General features: G+C 42.3%; 2 long non-coding RNA genes across 20 annotated transcripts in view; one reads left to right on the top strand and one right to left on the bottom strand.

Annotated features, from left to right (window-relative positions):
* Window positions 1-16,937, top strand: part of LOC101802362 (uncharacterized) — a 210,804-nt gene that overhangs the window by 90,450 nt on the left and 103,417 nt on the right. The gene's annotated exons all lie outside the window — the stretch shown is intronic.
* LOC140003464 (uncharacterized) lies at window positions 898-6,310 on the bottom strand. Its single transcript, XR_011812207.1, has 3 exons — window positions 6,204-6,310; window positions 5,343-5,511; window positions 898-1,152 (listed from the first exon to the last, which is right to left on the bottom strand). It is a non-coding gene; the product is annotated as an uncharacterized lncRNA (long non-coding RNA).

Genomic DNA, 16,937 nt, shown 5'->3' with positions numbered 1-16,937 from the left:
TCTTAAACTGGGCCTTGCAGTTACATAGTGCTCCTATTTTCCCACAACACCTGTATGTTTGAAATTCTAAGTTCTCACCAGATTTCCCTCTCCTTTTACATATCAGTGAAGAGAGGATGTTTTGCTTTCGGGTACCTGATGTCTTGAAAGAAAATTTGTGTTTAAAGTTCAGCTGAGATGTGACTTTGCTGAGTTGGCGTTTGTCAAATGACAGTAATGGGCTGAGCTTTCTCCTTCCAGACTCTCCAGAAAACTTGTTCAAATACTTGGTTTGCTCTCTCTCTCTCTTTTTTTTTTTTTCCTTCCCTGATGTGTTGTTTGTGAAAGCTTTGTCCTGAATAATGGAGTGACTCAGTATTTGGGCTGAACTTTTTCAAATCATTTCAGACACACTTGACTAGTGGCTCAAAAACTGGTTGCTTCATAAGCAAGATTTTTAAGCAACTTGATGTAGGTTTCATCGTGTTGTGGGAGAGAATGCAAGGACTTTTAGGGCATTCCCACTAACAGTACAGCTGTGGCTGATTAATCCAGATCATCTCATTCCACTTGTTACAGTGTGCTTTACTTTTTTATTACTTAAGAATTTATTTTGAAATTATGCTGATTAAAAAGGGTTGTATTTCCATCAGTACCTACATTAATTCAACCTTGTAAAGTTTACTTCGCCCACTCAACTGGGTGGAGTGACTCTTTTATGGATGAGCAGATGTTATAGTTGAGCTGTCAATTTTTATATTACTTAATTTATTCATGAGAAATATTTCAATCCCAAACAATCCACTGTGAAGAAATGGCAAGATTTCGGGACTCTGTGACAATGTGGAAATTCAATGATGTCTTCTTCATATTCTGAAATGGAGACATTTGCAAATCTGACATTAAAAAGCTGTTAAGTACTGAATATTGTCATATTATGACATTGCGTTCAGCTTGATAGTCCTTGGTAGTTCAGTGGAATGGAGCAGTCATTAGCTGTGTAAATCAGTATAACTCCACATAAGTCAATGAAACAATTCATCAGATGAGCTTTTCTTGTTCTCCTGCAATATTCTTATTTTAGAGATGAGGCTTTCTTGTTCTGCAATATTCTTATTTTAGTCCTCCTAATGATCTTGATTCTTTCTCTCCACTGCATAACAAGAGTACCATCTGAAGGGAAAATAAACAAGCACATAGACTCCACTTAGTCTAACTTGTTTGATACAATCCCTATGGATTTTATTTTAAATATACTTAATATTTTTATTCTCAGTTTGTGGAAATACCTCATAGCAGTTACAGCAGGGAGCACTGAATGATTGGGTACTCGAGAAGGACTAACAAGAACTCTGAAACTTTGGGGAGGCAACACAATTTCAGGCAGTGGCATTAGCACCTCAGCTCAATGCTTCTGCTAAGAGGAGCAGGCATTGGGAAGTCCTGGGTGTCCTTTAGGTTTTGGAGTTACCAGTGAAGATGTCTTCATGCATTTTGAAGACTATTTTCACAGCCCAAAGAGCTGGAAATATTTATTTGGAAAGCTCACACCCTGAACTGGATTCGTGCTGTAAGTGGCCAGCACTGGGATGGGTTTTGTCGTAGAGCCATGCGCAGGCGTGTGACGTAGCCCAGTTGTTGGGGAACTTGGTATGGTGATGACAGCTTTTCTAGCTCTGCATGGACAGAGCTGCGTGCTGCACAACCTCCAGGCATGTATTCAGAGCCCTACTCGGCGCTGCTGATGGCACTGTGGAAAACCAAAAATACCCTTCTTAATGCAGCCAGTGTTGAGAGCTTCATTTCCTTAAAAAGAAATCTGGAAGACTTCCCGGATTATGTGTGTGTGCCTCTAACTTCAGAGGATAGGACTGTGCTGGGAGACTATGAGTAAATATAATAGGAGAGGACTTTCTTGTTCCCTTGCAATGTTCTCCTTTTAGCCCTCCTCCTGATCCTGATTCTTTCTCTCTCCATCACTGCATAGCAGAGGTACAAAACTGAAGGGAAAATAAACTCGTACGTTGATCCCTAGCTGGCTCAGTATCCTGTAATTTGGGGTTGATGAATAGCAAATGGTGAACTTGAGTGGGCTAACTTTGAATTTGCATTTGCAACAAACCAGTAAGAATATTTTAATTCACTTCACAATGCATTATATTTTAACTGATTTTCACCTTAATAGATTTTTGTGGCTAAAGACAATCTCCAGTGAGGAAGCTGTCTTGGTGGCATTTGTAACACAGCTGTGTGCAGGAAAGATTTTGAAGCATCGAGTCTGCTACAAAGGCTAGACCAAAAGAGATGTTGAATTCAGAAAACACTGTTTATGGCTTCTGAGGTGAAGGTGTTTGGTCGATCCTTTCGCTGCTGGTTTATCAGGCAAAAGTCAGTTGCACTGTACTGTTCAGAGGCTGTTTTTCAGTGAAACATTGAAATGTTATTTGTTTTCAGTTAAGGTAAAAGTTGGATCTGGGCTCAAAACCTGGTCTCCAAGCATTTTCAGATTTTGGTGATAATTGAAGTCTTTATAATGAACCAACGCCCTTCCCCTTAAGACCTTCCCCTTAAGACAAGCACTGTTGAGTTTCAGGGTGATCAAAAAGTGCATCCTTTTCTGATTTGGTGGGTTTTAGACCACTTGCAAATTCATTAAAGACTTTAGTATTTAACCGGTTCTTTGTTTTGTTCCCTCACCCCAATTTCTAGAAGTCTTAATTTACACTGAATTCAAATTAATTATTGAAAGAGCTTTTTCCCTTCTCCATGACTTATTCCTGCCCTCTGGCTAATCAGTGGTCCATGGTCAGCTCTCAGATCTCCAAGAAGCTGAAAACACATAGAACATTTTGACATTTAGGAAGGTCATGTAACTGAAGAGGTTGAAGGACTGATTTAACTGGCAGGAGAGCCGTTCATTCCCTTTACGTTCAGGTTGTTTAAACAATTGTTTTCCACTTAGAAACAGGCTTCAAATTTGTTCTTTTTCACGTGACTGGTCTGTACTGCATAGCAGCAAAATAGGAATCATCTTGTAAACCTTCTCCCTTGAGTGTTACCTTATCTTCCAGCTCTCCTCTCTGTCCCATCCATGTGTTTCACAGGTTGGAGATGCTACACCAAAGGCTGATGAAAATAGCAATAGAAATCTTATGGCAAGTGTAACGTCTTGCTAAGGGGACACTTGTAACGGCATCCTCTGAGAGAGATTGTCCCAGAGAGGCATGGTTTCAGGTGACAGATCCGTAATCCTCTTCTATGGCACAGAGGGAAAGCATTGGCTTTTATCTCAAGCTGATCTTTTCGGAGTAGTCATGCATCCAACCCAGAAGCTCAGGGTTGACTTCAGGATTTGAGGACAGATATGAATCAAGAGCTGAGTTTTACTAAGCTTTCCTGCTTCGAGATGTGATTGCAATAGGATCTGCCACTGGTGTTTCCAATCTGGCAGAATTTCATGCATGTATTTGGTGCAGGCACTGACTTAAAGCTCCAGGTGAGTTTTGGTCCTGAGTAATTTGCTCATCCCTGCCTGTGCTGTGGAGATGAGCAGGCTCTTCTGCTTAGAGGAGAGCAAGGTCAGGAGAGTTTTCTTTATGTCCTTTTGTCATAAGTCAGACAGTCTGATCTGGTGCACTTGATGCTAGATGTGTTAAGCCCAAATTCATGTGTTCTCTGTGGACGTGTACAGATAGCTATAAATTGATAATAGTGGTATTTTTGCCATGCATTTGTTTAGGCAGAGGAGCAACATTGCAGTAGTTATAAGCTGTGTGATAGGATATTCTGTGAAATGTAAATTCAGTAAAAGTAGTCTGAGGATTACAGTGGATATTAGTATTAACCAATTAAAAGAAAAAAATCTAAATTAAATGTCAACCCCCACCCAGGTGTGGTCATTGAAATTCAGATCCAGATGCAAGATTGGCATCTTCTGTGTATCTTTGCTGTGCTGAAACAGTGGCAAAAAGCAACAATATTCTCCTCTGTCTCTTAGCAAGCAGTTAATCGAGCTCTCTGTCTCAAATATCTCCTCAATGATCAGGAGTTCTTAACTGCTCACATTTTTCATTCCTCCCATCACCTGAGAAGGCTTGTCTATTGTTAAACCAAGCAGCAGCCACTTCCCAGTGAAATAAAATGAAACAAAGCAAACTCATTCTGTGAGGTCTGTTTAATTTTAATTCTGTTGCAAAATAGTTTGTCTAACTTAGTTATGAGGGAGTGGAAAAAAGTGTCACTTTGTGTGGTGTTTCAGTGCCAAGCTCTTAAGAGTAGTGTAGTTGGAAATGGTGTAGTCCTGGGAGGTCACCTACCAGCTGCTAGGAGTTGTTCCTATAGTGTGTGTATATATACGTTATATATATTATACATGTATGTTGTAATATATATACGTTTTATATATATGGGGTAGTACATCTATATAATACATATATTGGGTAGTTCATCTATTTAATGAACTCATTATATAATTCACTTGTTAAAAGGAAATCCAGTGATTTTCTATTACATTTTTGCTCTGATAATATTATCCCTCTATTTTCTCTTTGTCCTTTATGTTTTTGAAATTTCTGTAACACCTACTGTGTGCTTCAAAGCTGCATCCAAAGACCCAAATTTGGACAGATTATTTTGCTTTATCCACCACCAAAGGGCAGCCCCCCTGGGCTGGGCTGTACCATGCAGGATCAGAGGCACTGACTACAAGCAGTGTTCTGGGTAAGGAAAGTAAGAAAGTACAGTACAGTTATGGAGAGTGATGGGGAGTTCAGCAGAGAGAATGGAGTTCACATCCTGGAAACTACAATGTGCTGTAGCTCTGGTCAAAAGTGCCATTAGATCTTCAGTGCTCAAGAGGATCTTTAATGATGCTTTAAATTCAAAGGGCTCTCAACTTAGAAGTTTTGCTTTTGATATAAGACTTGTTAGAGCAGAGTTTTATTTTCTTCCACACTGTAAAAAATGCAAGCTGTTTCTATAAGATGACAGAAGCTGTCAATCAGTTAATTTGTGGCTCAAACACTTACATTTTTACAGCCTTGTTTAGCATGCTTTTTTGGGTTCATCTACCAGAAAGCCTTTCGTAGAGAGGGGTTGTCCTGCTTTGTGAGATCATTTTGTCAAATGCTGCCCAGGCACTTGTTCTTCTTGTCTCACTGTATTTGTGCAGCCTGATTCATGCTCTGCAGGATCAGAGAGTAGTAATTACAGGCAACGGCTCTGAATCTATAAAATGTTTATGTTTTTGGGGGGTGACAAAAGCAGATTTTGGAGGAACAGGTCTCCAGGGGCTCCTGTTGATGTTGCCTGGATTGTGAGTGCTCAGGGTCATGATTAGAGAGGAGCTGTACTTCTGTCCTCACCTTTGTCTACAGTATCTCCTTTCAGGCATCATATCGGGTGTACGCTCACCCCTGGATATGGGTTTTCGTTCGTGCCAGATCAGGTCCTGGCCTGTCTGCTTGAGTTCATTCTGCCAGAGGTTTTCTCCAGGGCTCCGTCAGCAGCAGTAGATGGTGACCAGGCATTTGTCTGTCCTAAAAACCATTTTGCCTTTGTTTTAGTGGATGCTAGAGAAACTGTTAAAACAACAAAAGCTTTATGCATGTGGTTTTTGGTGACTGGTCATTTCTCCTTCCATTGTGATCCAGCAGGACCCTTGCTGAATGGTTAGGGCGTTACAGCTCTCAGACCAGCGCTCTTCAAACATGAGTTACTCTTGCTGATGGGAAGCTTTCTTTTTAAGCTGTTTTAGTTCCTTTCTGTACTCTGCAGTCTGCAGAGAAGTAAGTTCATCTAGCTTGTTACTACTTTGCTGTTCATTTTCTACAGATAGCCCTCATTTCAGGTTAAACCCAAACATTAAATATCCTGATAGCCATGTCAATATTCAGTATTCTTTAATAGTTAAAGGGCATCTATAAGAGCATTATATTTAATGCTTCTGGGGAAAAAAAGGCCCAGGGCATCTTGTGCTGGTTGTCCCTAAACCAGTGGCTGTTTCTGAAGAATCAGCTGTGTACTTCCAATTTCTTTTTAACCTTTCAGAGCCGTAAATTTTGGTTTCTCCAAGACAGGCTGTCAGAGGTAGACAAGTATTTTTGGACAGCCACTTCCTCAGGAATCAGTCATCATACCTTTTGAAAAACTCCCTTAATATGGTATCATGAAGTGCTGGGCGTTTTAGAAGGTGGCACCAAGACCACGGTACTGAATTCTACAACTTGTACCTAGAAGATCCTACAGGAGGCCAAAGGGAAGATGGCAAAGTAACAGGTGAGAATCACCGAGATGTGGAAGGAAGAGCGATGGCAGTGGTTCAAAGTGGTGCAGGCCCCAGTTGTGAATGCAGTTGTGACAACACAGAGCTTCATGTTCCAGAACAATCTGTCAAAAGCAGTTGTGCACTGATGTCACTGAAAGACCCACCGTGGGTTTTAATCTGGTCCATGCGCCCCAAACTGAAAACTGAAGCAAGGCCTGTGGTGCCGTGTGGTGAAGGATAGGTAGCTCTGGTGGGCTAAGTCTTCATCCAGTATTTTCTAAGGCAATTTTTGATCCTGTAATTTGTCATCTCTAGTTTGGATTAAGAATAATTCACTTTATAAGAGTTTCCCATTAAAAATAATAATAAAAAAAAGTTTCAGATTACAAGATTCTGCAGAAGAGCTCTGTCTGGACAATGTCTTACACAGACTAATGTAACTTCCCGTGTGGGTTTCAAACACCACATCTAAGGCAAAGGACATTAAATGACAAAGGTTTTCCCTGTAGTTCCTCTTCCCTTGTGCTATCTCCCATATGTAAAGATCATCAGGTCTAAGGTTATTAATTGCTTGTCAATTAGTTTGAAATCCTCTGGATCCAAAGCTCTCACCCTCAGTGCCTAGCTGTTTTTCATTTCCTTGCAATATAAGAAGTGTGGGCCTGGGCTCTTTATCCCAAGTTAAATTAAAATCCTGTATTTTGGCTGGGGTGCACGGGCTGTCTCGCTGCATGCAGGTCTGTGCAGCTCGCTGAGCTGGGGCCTGGCACCTGCCGCCTCTCAGTAACTATAGACAGTGGTGCGGGCTGGATCGCGTGTCCGAGATGGGATTTCAGCCTCTTCTCATCCTTTTAAGAGTTTAAATTGGACAAAAGGCCAACCTTAACTTTGACAACTTCAGCTTAGTGGAATCAATGCTCAGCACAGAGCGAAGATGGTGGGGTGGTTTGTGTCTGTGATTTGGCTGGGAGACAAAGTATTTACAGGGGTTAAACAATAAAAATTGAAGTTTTCCATTTGATCATATGCGAGGTAGATAAAATACGTGGGTGAGCCTTGAATCTTCTGCTCCTCTGGTGTGCGGAGGAAGAGGCGTTTGGCTTCGGGGGCTGGCAGGGTGCTGTCGGTAGGGCTGTGCTTGGGGCAGGAGGCTGGCCTCCAACGTGTCAGTGCTGCACCTCGTCCTGTGCTCACACCAATGAAGGAACCGGCATTTAGCTGGCACCGGGCTCTACTATTTTGGCTGATAAGGTTCAGTGTAAACAAATGCAGGTCTGTGAATTATCTGGCATGAGGATCAGTTAGGGGTGCTGGCTTCCTATAGCCTTAATCTCGTTGGCCTAAATGATTTATAAACTGGCAACATGATAAATGTTGTTTTAAGTGGACAAATCACATTGAAGAGGTGTAACTTTCTGTCAGTGTGTAACATGACCGCTTCTCTTAGGGGAAGAATAACAATCACAAGGAGCAGTGAGGGTAACAGGATCACAAGTAGGCATATTCCTTCTCCGCAGCATAAATCATTAGAAGGGCACTTCTTTCTTTCCTCTTTGCTTGTCCTTCTTCGTCCTTTCTTTTTTTTTTTTTTTTTTTTTTAGGTGCTATTTTCTAGTGCTTCCATACCATTTTGGAAAGCTAAACCCTCCGCTTGATTTGTGCTGCAGTTTCTTCATAAATCTATGAAGCTTGTCTCCATCAAGCTGTATTTTCCATTAAAATATGGTTCCCAGGTGATTTCCAATACTATGAAAAACATGTAGCCATAAGTCTTTCACTGATTGTTTATTATCTGTTTAGGTGCTCCTGAGGATTTTGACAGCTAGGACTTGTATCATATGTAATGTAATAAAAGTGAATGTCTTCAGCATAACAGGGATAGCTGGCCTTTCATTTCTGTCTGCAAAGGCTGTATTTGTTTTCTGTTTTTTTTTTGTTTTTTTTTTTTTTAACGTGAAACTTTGGGTCTGCTCCAAATCGTGTCAGCTTAAACTTTGTGTTTTCTTTGCTATATAGATGAACAAAAGGCAAAAGAAAATCCAAACAAAACACTACAAAAGCTTTCCTGTTATAAACAGCACAGGAAGCAGTAACAACAAAGCCAGTATTTGTGCCGGTGGAGGAATAGTTTGGCTTCAGCTGGCTTCCAGCATGGACACACCATTTCTCCTCTGGCTGCAGGAGATGCATCAGGACATTGTTTGTCTGCAAAACTGCAACTCTCACAGGCAAAGTTCCCCCTGCCCTTAAAGACAGCTTCGCATTAGCATCCCAGGGTCAGCCTGTAAGTTAGAACTGACACGTGGTGGTGCACAGGAAACCTGGGCTGGGAATAAAACCTTACCCAAACTCGCACAGCATGTTGTGAGTTCAGTTCATCAAGTCTTTGTGTGCTGCCTCCGCTGCCAAAAGAGATGCTGCGTTTCCTTGGCACCTGTGCTGACACGTGTGATGCATTGCAAAGAAACCATAGCTGGCCTGGCAGCGGGCTCTGGACAAATTCTGCCTAGGAAAGGATGACAGAGGTGGCCCCATCACAGAAGGGAGTGAAAGAGGAGACTGTCTTGAAGGTGGGCAAGGAGATAAGGGAGCTAGCTTGCGTTTGCAGGCCCTGTGGTTACTGTCAAGGCAATCCTGTGCGTTGCCTCATTGTTTCCCCATCAGTGGATCAGGGGAGTATTGGTTATTATAGTAAACCAATGCAGGACTCAGAAGGAAAATAACTAATAATTATTAGTAAGGTTTGTAATTTAAAGGTTGGCTTTGTAACAGGCAAGCAAAGTGATCTACTGTGGTCAGGAAAACTACCCAGTTTGGACTCCAGTGCCTTTGTAACATGGAACATCCTCTCCCTGTCCTGCGAGGAGATGTCCTTACTTCCCTTCCCAATGGTATTCATGCAGTGGCTGAGTAGAGTTGATATAACCTTGGGTTTGCTTTGTATCTTCTCCAGTTGGACCTCAGAACTGGTTTTCCAATGAGAAACTACTGTTTCCTAAATGCTTGGTAAAGCACTTAATTGTGAAAATGACTAGTTTAACTTACGACATCAATTTGAAAAATTACTCATTAATTTTTGAGGTGCAGCCACCTTCCCTGGAGGACAGAACTACTGATCTCATCTGCACCTAAAACCTTGGCTTCGTTTGCTAGCAGGCATGTCTGATCTGCAAATGAAATTTGGCTTACCATCTTCGTTTCCTTATAAACACCCCTGACTGCACCTTTGGCAGAACACATGATAATTAAAGAGTTGTGGCTTACACTGTGCAGGCTGAACAGAGCTGGCAGGGAAGAGTTTAGATGAGCAGCATGCCACACAGAAATATTGTCCTTCCCTCCACTTTCCAGTGGTGTTTAAGAGCAAAATTGAAACTCTCAAAGAGCTACGTGAGCTTAAAATGTTAGGGTTGCTTTCTTATTGTTTGCTTAATATATCAGATTATTTAGGCCTAAATTACCTATGCAGCTGGTAGACAAATAATTCAACATAAACAGAGTGCAGGAATTGAAGGGGGTGCAATCTGAAGAAGAAGCACTGCTTGAGGAATGGTTTATCTACCTACAGGAGTTTTTAAGCATGCAAGGTTTGTTTGAATTCACTAATTTGATGGTTCAAATCCCTGGCTTTTTCAGACCTCCAGAGACATCAGAGCTCCACCAGTGCAAACCCCATCCAGTCATAGGCATGGTAGACACATTTTTCACTGAGATTAAACTTTGTCAGAACTGAAATAACTTCAACTGCTGCAAATTGACCTTTAAAAATATTTTTTAATATGTTTTGTTTTCAAAATAGGAGTTCTTTGGATCTTTGTTTCACCTGGATGCTGGCCATCACTAGCAAAGTAATTCCACATGGAGACCTCTCCTTTCCTCAATTCTCATCTTCTGTGCTACTTTTAGTCCGCAGAATTGCCATTTCCTCCCTTTAGCCCTGACTGTACAGATTTCATCTCCTGAGTCTCAGCCCTCCTCTTGCCCACAATATCCAAGGAATGTTCCTGGGCACACCATAGAAACTGAACTGGGATGCCCTGAGACGTCCAGAAGCTGAGTATAAAGTGCAAAAAGGTTTTGTCTTTAGTAGTTGGTTGGCTTCCAAATTTACTCCCAAAGTGTTCTGTCATCATTAGTTTATAATTTTAGCACTGATTCACTCCTGAAATGAAAACCTCTTAAAGAGCAAAGACTGATGTGGATGAAACCCTCTGGGTTATGATCTGTTCATTTAGAGCCAAATGGCCCGCTCGTTAATGCCATTTGCCTTATGACCAATTACTAGATATTTCCTTATTAAGCAAAAAATCACTTTTGCTCGGTGTTGTAAACTAGCTTAATAGCACTTCACCTTCTTCTGCATCATAGCAGTTGAAAAAGATTGGGAACGTAGGGTTCATTTACTGACCTGCTCAACATTGGAGGGGGCTCTTCTTTCTTTTTTTTTTTTTTTTCTTTTCTGAAAATGAAGGTGGATAGGCAGAATACTTTGTCCTTCCTCAGTAAGGACATGGAAACTGGAAGATGTCAGAGCTTTAGCTGTGACACTCTAAAAGGCTGTTATTCCCCAAAATCTTGGTGCTCTTGTTTTGGGGGTTATATGACTGAACCCACCAGCTTGGGAGACAGAAGAAACTCTATTTACAGGTTATCTTTCTTGTCTTGCCACCCTTTCCAAGCCAGGCCTACAAGCTCCACTTCCATCCATCTCAGTCCATCAGTTTTTCCTGAAGTTGTAAGGACTGTGTAGGTTTGGAAGCAGCCAGCTTCATCCAGCCACGTTATACCATTATTTTTGTAATTAAGGTCCCATGATTATATGGAATTTGCTTTTCCTCTTAGCTGTTCCAGGAAGTTGTCTTTCTCAGCTTTCATAGCCCCAGATCACTTATTCCTCTTTTTCCCTTGACAGGAAGGGATAATTGCTGTATACTTAGAGTGCTTGCACACCATATTCAGTACGTACTTACTAAATATGCCCATTTACGTATTTAGGCAACAGCCTTCTTTTCCTAGCTGAGCACATTTTTAGCCTCCTGTTGTGCAATATGTTCCTGAAGCTCCTCTTTCCTTTCTCTGTGCCCGTTTCAGGTTGAATTTGCCTCCATTCTGCTGCCCTCAGTGTGGGATCTGTGCCCAGTGCTCTAGCCCATTGCCTTGTCTTCTTGGGGCTGACATGCTTTGCCTGGTGTCCTGTGATTTTCTCTTCTCTTACAGCCACATCACCAAGTTTGCTTGCCATCTCCTTGTGACTGACAAATATACCCAGGTGCATATCTCACTGCCAGCTGAAGTGTTTATACTTCACTGCAAAGTTACTATTTTTACACAGCATTTGCTTTTTATGCTGTTTTCACCAGTGCTTCCAAATCTCTAGTTCTTCCCTTTGTTCTTGAGGAGGATGCTGATCACACCCCCTCTACACTGATAAAGCCTCCCTGGGGCTGAAGCACGGTTACACTCTCACCTTTGTAGTCTGCATTTGGAAGAACTGATCCATCGCCTTTGGTGTGATTGTGGTCTGCAACACAACAGCAAACGTGTGGTCAGAGGATGCACCAAGCTCTGCAGCTGGTTACTAGCATGGACACGGTTACTTTTGGATATCCATGGATATTTCCCAGCAACAGGTTCTAGCTAATACACTCTCACAGTGGCTTTAAAAGAATTGTATACTCTGGACTAATCTATCTGATGGAATAGGATGAGTTTCAGCTACTAAACCCTCCCTCCTGAGGCCAAATGCTTTAAGTAGGATCTGATGCAGATCTTTATCCTCGGACTGTCAATAATGGCTTCAGAGCACATCATCTCTTTTTCCTTTCAAACGTAGTTTATTCATTTACTGGTGTTTCCAAATCAGCTAGCAGATAATATACAATATTGTGTAAATTGGGTGGAGCTGATTTAATTTATAAATAGCACAGTTCAGTTAAAAATGTACATTCAGTATTGCATGCAAAAGTCAGATGCATACACACACACACAAAAATAATAATCAAGAACTTGGTTATCAGTTTTCCAAAGGTTATAGCTGAGAATCCTTCTGCATGTCTTCTGACTCTGGACCTGTCATGCTTTAGTCTTTTGTACACTAGCGTGAGCCAAACAAAAACCTCCTTTGTATAAATGTTAATTGAGGTTCTCAAGTAAGTTAAATTGTCCATGGGGCTTCCAACTTTCTTTAAGTTAAACCAACAAAATCCAGAAGGATGCAGTGAAAATCACGATAAATTTGTTTTTTTCCTAAAAAATTTACCTTTGCGTAGGTAGACCTGGAAATATTTCTCATTGTTTCTTGTCATGACCCAAGTCAGCTCCCCAGCTGGTGATGCTTCTCAGAAATGTGTCAGGTATTCCACAGCGAGAAGTTGGCACCGAATGCTTGAAATGGAGGTTTGGTACTGCAAAGGGCTTGGTGTGCCTGGGCACTGCCACCAGCATGCACTTCATGGGCTCCCGGGCTGGCTTTAATAAAGGAGACGTGGCCTGAGCTGTGGTAGGACTGCGGCTTCCACTGTCAAGAATCACAGGCTTTTACATTCCTTAATGTATTTAGGAAAATTACTTGATGCTGTGAATAATTCAGGGAACTTCAAGATTATTGGGCTGGCTTTTTAATCTAGTGCCTTGTTTTGCTTTTAAACACGTTCATTTTCAAATTGTGGTTTCCAAACAGCAACAACTGTCATCTCTCTCAGACACAATTCAATTAAGGAAAATCTCATGACACTTCATATTTTTTAGTTTATATGTAGAAATCCCTGTCGATAATAAGAGCATTTTCTGGTGTGAGTTGTTGGGTTTGCAGTCTTCCCATGTTTTCCCTATGGGTCCTCCTCATTTTTCACGCTAGGGTGAACATTCCTGGTTTGCTCCTTGAATATTTGGTAAAGCAAAACCAAAAAAGGTGAAAAGCTAAGAGGTGTTAAGATGGGAATTAAAGTTATGAGGAATTGCCAGGTATTTGCCCAGCAGCTCTCTTGCACATCTCCAGCTTTTGCTCAAGAAATTGGTCTTACTTGAAGCATTTGCATTTGAGCAGCAGGATTCATTATGGAACCAACTATCAAGAAGCAAGGGATATGGCCTTTATCAAATTTAATAAACCTTTGAGGACTGCAGAAAGAATACACTTGTCTTTAAGAATCAGGCTCTTCAAGTGAAAACTAAACAAACTTGAATCAAATTCTTGCTTGTAGATGCGTTGCGAAAGCCACCTATTCATTGCTTTGCAATAGAAATCAGTAATTTTAGCAAAGTATTGTATTTCTTTTGATGCTCTGCAATGTCGATTCTTTGCTTTTTTGTTTGTTTTTGTGTTGTTGTTTTTTTTTTCCTCCTTTGACATGGAGATCAGAATCAGGCCTGTATGTTGTAATTACGGTAAGAGAAGTATACAAATGCAAGCATGTCTAAATATGTGAATACAAGTCAGGCTATTAATTCAGAGAGCCTTGCCACATTTATTAATGTTCTGTGTTATGAGATTAAAGCTATAACATAGTTATGTGAATTATAAGCATCTCTTTAGCAAGTCATATATAAACCATAATAATTTTTAAAGGGTGGAGCGTGATTTATTGAACATTGTAAGAAAAAATAAGGTAAATGAGTTAGCTCAGGGGTGGGGCAGCAGCAAACGGCTTGTGGAGACTCTTACTCCCTGAGGTGGTAGAGGTTAAATGCATTACAGAGCTTATAGGCTTGCTCCCCAGAGAGAAAGGGGGGCAGACGTTTCTAGCTGACATGTCAAGGACACCACGCGTTTGCCCTCCTCGCTAATGGTAAGATACTGAGCTGATAGCAAGGTTGCAGCGGCAATTTTCAGAGAGAACACTGGAACACAATAGGTGGCTCCTAATTAGGGAGGAGGGCAGTGTGCTGGGACAGGCCTAGCACCTCAGAGGTCCCCTAGCTGAAGGCACCGCGAGTTTGAGGCCACTGATGCAAACTTGGGACCATTAATAAAGGATAGGTAGCCTGAGTAGGTAGGTGGAAGTGCAAGGATGGAAAGGGAATTGGGAGGGGGCAGCACCTGTGGATCCCAGTATCATGTCTCAAATATTGCTTCAGATTAAATTCAGGAACTCCAGACTTACCTAAAATCAAAAAATAAAAGTAAAAACCCACTTGTGTGGTGGAGAAAGCTCTTCTAGCTGGCAGACTGCCCAATAAGATATCCATGAGGGTAGGTCCTGGATAACACAGCAAGCCAAACTTGTAATCTGTACTTGCAAAGCTATTACACTTAGGTGTTTTAATTCTCATCGGAAAGTGATTTGTTTCCATTAATGTCCTTCTAACCTCACTCCACAAAAGTCCCAGATACGGAGGGATTGCACAGGTAAGCAGGCAGAATATGTAGCATGCAGATTTTGCAGCTTCTTTACGAAAAATCTCTTGACAAGTCTCAGCCATTGTCCTGAAGAGCATGAAGAGAAAATGAGGATGTGATAGCATGAGAACAAGGAGGACTTGAAGAAGACCTGTCCCAAGGAGCAGAGAACAAGGAGGACTTGAAGAAGACCTGTTCCAGGGAGCAGTGCCTTGTGCTGCACCGAGGCAGACCCTCTAACAGAGGAAGAAGAAAGGTGAAGCTGTGGCTGCTACCTGTTGGCTAGGACTGGCTTTGAGCTGAGCTGCCTGGTAGTGGAAAGGTACAAAATGTTGCAGTAGATCACACAAAGGTGGAAGGAAATGCTCCATCCATTTAGGTGCTCACGCAGCAGCCAAAGGCATCTGCCTGCTGCCTGCCTGCCAGGCTCCTGCCTTCCCAGCCACCTCGCACCCAGCAAGCCCTGAGAATGCCCTCTCCCTTAATCCTCTGCTGGGAGCTTTGGGGCTCGGTGGAGGAAAGGACCGTGAGCTGAAGGAGGGAGGGTTGTTTGGAGAAGGAAATTCAGTAAACTCCAACCTCCCAGTGAACCTGCCGGGGCTGATTTGCTGCCAGCCCCTGGGAACAAAACTGCAGCGCTGGGTTCCTGACTCCCATCAGCTCCCACAGCCTGGAGGGTTCACACTGCTCTCTCTGGCACCTCTTCCCATGTCAGAACAAGGCATTGTGTGCGCGATTTCAACATGCTTCTGGTTTTGTTCTAACTGCCAAGAAACACTAGTTGGGTTATTATGAAATGATTGAGAAGCATTTGCTCATACAAATTATTTGTTTTAAGAGTTTAGTAATTAAATGTCAACACACAGTATTGGTGTCTGAAAAGCTCTCGGGTGAAAGCCCTGCTCTAACTTGAAACTATAATGTGCTGTTTCTGTTCTCTCGGGAGAGATTTGTCTGGAACACCCTCCTCGGTATAAAGCACCTCGCTGCAACACGCACCATCCTTGGCCTTCAAAGGCACCCTTGTGCAAAGGGTGTGTTGCATTAATTTGTTCAGCCAATTTAGGGTGTGTGGCATTAATTTGTTTGGCCAATTTGTTTAGAATCTGGCAGAGAGCAAGCACCCAGCGCAAGGGCTGTGCATAATGCCTGTGTCATCCCTGCACCACGGCTCAAGGGCAGCGGATTTACCCCATGGGGCCCGGCCACACCTTGAGTCCCTGCTCTGAAGAAACAAAGGTAGGAACGGAGGTGCTTTATGAGGGCGAGTACAAGAATGGTTTGTACTTGGAGCTGATTTTAGCTTGGAGCTGTGTTAAGCTGCTGCTGACCGTGGTCATCAGGGACATGGGGCAATAATCACACCCACAAGGAGCCCCAGTCTCCCTCGGTGGAAAACCACATCCAATTCGATGTGAAACGACAAGTTTTTGGTGCAATAGTGTGTAGTGCACTGCAGATTGTTAATGCCGTGCCTGTCAAGCCTTTGCTTTGCATAGAAATCATTGACTTTAATCCTATATGGTTTTGTATGATCATAAAATATCCCAAGTTGTAAGGGACCCATAAGGATCATGGAGTCGCTTCTGTATTATTCTAGTTCCCCTGTAACGCTGGTGAGGGGCTGTCAAAGCACTTTCCAAGATATTTATTTGGAAGGACCAGCTAGCTATAATTAATAATTACAAATTTTACAAAGTCAGATTTAAAAATAAGTGACCATTGTTCCAAATGTGAGCACCCATGGACTTCAAGAAGAGCTTCCAGGCATCCAGCACTAGGCTTTACAGTGAATTGATGAAAATCCTGATCTGAATATTTTAATTGAACAGGTGACAAGACCTGGAATTAAAGGTGATTGGAAGGACTGTAGCATTTTCTGTTTCCCACTAAAATTTTCTTCTCACAAAAGACTGTGCTACCAGCTAGCTTCCTTCAGAGTTTAGACTAAATGTCCTGAGGTTTGTGCTGTCATTCTGGGAACACATCTGTATTCTGAGCAAGACAGGCAGCGAGCTCATGGCAGAGCTTCTGCTCGACTTGAGGAGGTCGGGTTTGTACCCTGGATATCTCTGGGCTGCTGAATGTAACAGCAAAGTGCAAGAAGAGGTACCCGGCCTGGATATGGATCTGTCTAGAGCTTCGTGTACACATCCGTACTGCGAGCTGCTGTCAGATCAGGGGGTAGGTGAGAATTGTGTGGAGTTTGTAGAGCAGTCCTTGCACAGTGCTTTGAAATGTGTCCGAATTGGCCAGGCTTGTTCACTGGGAATGAGCTGAGCCGCTGGGCAGCGGGATGTGTGTGTGAAATACTGCAGGAAGCAGGGCTGCAGGAACGTGCACCTTTCCCAGAGT

This window comes from Anas platyrhynchos, chromosome 12, assembly GCF_047663525.1.
Source record: "Anas platyrhynchos isolate ZD024472 breed Pekin duck chromosome 12, IASCAAS_PekinDuck_T2T, whole genome shotgun sequence".
Classification (NCBI taxonomy): Eukaryota; Metazoa; Chordata; class Aves; order Anseriformes; family Anatidae; genus Anas; species Anas platyrhynchos.
This window is presented reverse-complemented; position numbering and strand designations above follow the sequence as displayed.